We start from the raw sequence: 3,991 nt of genomic DNA, 5'->3' as shown, positions 1-3,991 counted from the left end.
CAACCTGTGGGCCCTTGGACCATGAGAAATTTGGGTGCCTAGCCCAGCCCAGATTATATGTTTCCAAAAAAAGGATCGTTCCGGTTTGGTCTATGAAAATTCTGGACTGCATTCAAGTCCTCAATGAGCTCCGGGTAGGATGAACTAGATGGACACATTTGTGTGAGATGAGATGAACTAGAGCATATGGCACAAATAGTAGATGGGTTAGGAGCAGGTGAACTTCTGGACACCATAAGGGCATCAATTTTTCTAGTCAACCCCTCAATCTTGGCCATGAGCATGGGTGTTTCACTAACCTAGAGACCCCCTCTTTTGGCTTCGTGGGATCTCCTATCAACATTAAATGACGAACCCCATTGCTGAGATTGATCACTCAACGTTGCAAAGAAGTCCCACGCCTCACTAGCACTCTTACCCATCAAACTCCCACCACTCGTTGCAACTACCATGGATCTAACTTGGGGTGTAAGACCTTGATAAAAGTATTGCACTAAACGACATTTCTCAAACCCATGATGCGGACACCTATGGAACAAATCCTTCCATTTCTCCTAAGCCTCATAAAAGTGTTCACCCTCCTGCTGCATAAAGTTGGAGATTTCTCTCCTGAGGGTTGTAGTTCTCTGAATGGAAAAGTATTTGGACAAAAAGTTCGTGACTAATGTGTCCCATGAAGTAATGCTACCCACCTCTAAGGAATTAAGCCAAGACTTGGCCTTATCCTTAAGTGAAAATGGAAAAATTCTTAACCGGATAGAGTCATTTGAGAAATTCTGGAATTTGAAAGTCGCACTGATATCTAAGAATTCCTTGATGTGGTAATAAGGGTCCTCCTTCTCCGACCCATAGAATGTAGGGAGGATTTGGATTACACCCGGTTTCAACTCATAACTGGCAGCAGTAGTGGGTGGCAATATAATGCAAGAAGGTGATGTGAAGTTGGATGGGATAGAATAATCCCTCAGGGCTCCACGGTCACCTACTACAGGTAACTGTAATGGTTCACCCTAATTGGCCATAGTAGCTCCTAACTTGACTTCTGGTGTTTTCCTACAAATATGTTCCACCTCTTCAACAAAGGGAGCTAATGGTTCACCTAGGGAGCGACGCCCGTGCATAAAAACACGAAAGAAACAAAACTAACTATCAAATTATGCTAACAAACTAATTACTGGAAATACAAACTAACTAGAAGAAATAAAAATAACTCCATACAAAATCATCAAGATAAAACAAAAAAATAAAATTATGAAAGCAAAAAAATAAATCTAACCTAAGACCATGGAGAACAAAGAAATACACTTAACATGTGCCACCCTGGCACACCCCGGCAACGTCGCCAAAAAATTGATGTGAAATTTAATTACATCGGCTTTTATACCTCGCAAGCGTACGAATTGTTCATGTAATCTAGAGGGAAGCGAGGGTCATACCCACAGGGAGGACTGAATTTTGTGTATTCTTCAGTCAACTAGCCTAACCAAATATGATGAATTAATCTGAACTAAACATTGATTATATCCTAAATTATCAAGCAATGATCTAATTAACTACTTGCACAATAGGAAACGTCAACTCTAGATTTTATCGTGATTTGTGCCTCTCTCAAGTACCATGTAACCACGAATCCGGATTCTCAACCCTTGCGTCTAGCCCCTCTCGGGCGCCTAGAGTTAAGGACAAAGATCGAATTATAATACCAGAATCCAACCTAAATTATAATCCTGCCCTAACTAGCTAATTACTCAGAAAATTTGAAAAACAAATATTCGATAAACATCAATTCTCAAATCAAATTTAATAAGCATTCAAACCTAAGTTCAAACTATAGGAAACTAATTAAATTACAAATGATGGATTACTCCCCTTCTTCTTCCTCTCGCTCAGGCAGCAATTCCGTTCTCACGGTTGCTGAGATTTCCATAAATTAAGGGTTACGGGTTGCAGGAGCGAGCGACCGGAAGTGGAGGCGACGCCGGCGAAGAGGAATTGAAATCGGCGCCGGAGGAGGTGGTGCGATGGAAGACGGGATGGAAGCGAAATCCTCTGACCGGCTCTCACGAGTCTCGGTCGGAGTAGGACTAGGCTAGGGAAGTGGTCAAAAATACGTAATCGATGCCAGAGGATGTTTGGAATGCGGAATAGGAGCCGGAGGAGCCCTCTCGGGTCACCTATCGGCCTAGCGAGCAGAAAATGGCAGTGTCGAACTCGCCGAGATGGAGACTCTCTCAAGCTCTCCTCGGGTCTGTTCTCGGTTGCCAGACGGCGGTGGACGACTGTGGTGCGCGGCGAACAACGGCTGGAGGGAGCGCTCTCGGGTCTCTCTTCTTTCGGTCGGCGGCTGGTTGGAGACTCTCTCCAGCTCTCTTCTCTCCCCGTCTCAAAACGATTTTGCCCTAAAAATACCTCTCCCTTTCACTAATGGCATGTTTGTAAATATCTCCTTCTCCACACGAAATTCTCCTAAAATTCCATAATTGAATCCATAAAAATCATTTCAGGAAGAAATAAACCCTGAAAGCAATGAAATATAATTCAGGAGGGAAAAATATGTAATATAAGCAATGATCAATGCCAATGCCAAATTCAATAGATGCACGTTTCATTTGAATACCAATAAATAACCACCTATAACACAAAAATAAGGGTTATTCTATTATAATTAACCTAGTTCTCATGTCAAAATTTGGCATCTATCAACTGCATATGAAATATATGGCCTCGTTACGCAGAGATAAATAAGTCTTCCCACCAATCTTTGATATTTTCTGAAATCTACTTCTTCTCCAGTACCTGCACATAATTTTGCATTCGAGTCCAAAGGGGTTTCTGTTGGTCTACATCCCAGCATTCTGGTCTCCTCCAGTAGGTCAAGGACATACTTCCTTTGAGATAATATAATTCCATATCTGAATTATAGTACTTCAATACCCAAAAACTATTTGAGCAGTCCGAGATCCTTTTTCTTGAATTTAGTACATATCATTTCTTTTGTCTTTTGGATTCCCTCGGGATCACTGTCGGTTATAATAATATCATCAACATATACGGCTAGAATTACCATGCCCTTCAGTGTGTCTTTAATAAAGATAGAGTGATCTCCAAAGCATTTGTTTAATTCGGACCGTATGAGTGCTTGGCTAAAATTTTCAAACCATGCACGAGGCGACTATTTGAGACCATAAATAGATTTTTGTAGTCGACATACGAACTCCCCCTCAACCACATACCCAGGTGGTTGCTGTATATAAATGCCCTCCTTTATATCCCCATTCAAAAAAGTATTTTTGACATCAAGTTGATAGACCTGCCAGGAAGAGTTAGCTGCCAGAGATACTAACAAACGTACCGAGTTTAATTTAGCCACTAGAAAGAAGGTTTCGTCATAATCAATGCTATAACATTGTGTATAGCCTTTAGAAACAAGGTTAGCTTTCAACTGAGCCACGGACCCATCCGGATTGTGTTTCACCGTAAATACCCATTTGCAACCAACATGTTTCTTATCTGAAGGAAGTGGGATTAGTGCCCATGTCTGATTTTCATAAAGGGCCTGCATTTCTTCATCCATAGCCGCCATCCACCCTAGATGTTTGAGAGCCTCCTGATAGGATAGTGGTATAGGTACGGAGGAAATAGCCGATAGAAATTGACAACAAACAGGGGATAGACGATGATGAGACACAAAGTTTGTTATGGGATGAGAAGTAGAAGGCATGGTGCATGATCTGGGCTATTTCCTAATAGTAATAGGACGAGTATCATATTTTGGGCCAAAAATAATCGGAGAAGATGGACTTACTTCGGTAGGATCTGACAACTTAGTAGGTTTGGTGTCAGCCAGTGTTTCTGGGGGCTGAGTTGTTTCTGCAAATAAGGGCACAACCGATCGAGGAGAACCTGCTACATAAGATAAACCTGGAGGAGCATTATCAGAACAATATGGAAAGTCTTCAAAAAATGTGACATCCCTCGACAGAAGTAAACG

General features: G+C 41.7%; 1 non-coding gene across 1 annotated transcript; it reads left to right on the top strand.

Moving 5' to 3' along the window:
- Positions 1 to 510: 510 nt before the first annotated feature.
- LOC137957417 (small nucleolar RNA R71) lies at positions 511 to 617 on the top strand. Its single transcript, XR_011113384.1, has one exon. It is a non-coding gene; the product is annotated as a small nucleolar RNA R71 (small nucleolar RNA).
- Positions 618 to 3,991: the final 3,374 nt, after the last annotated feature.

This window comes from Aristolochia californica, unplaced genomic scaffold (assembly GCF_029961685.1).
Source record: "Aristolochia californica isolate CCGP_79_NKW_82.1479 unplaced genomic scaffold, dmAriCali1.0.hap1 SCAF_2, whole genome shotgun sequence".
Lineage (NCBI taxonomy): Eukaryota > Viridiplantae > Streptophyta > Magnoliopsida > Piperales > Aristolochiaceae > Aristolochia > Aristolochia californica.
This window is presented reverse-complemented; position numbering and strand designations above follow the sequence as displayed.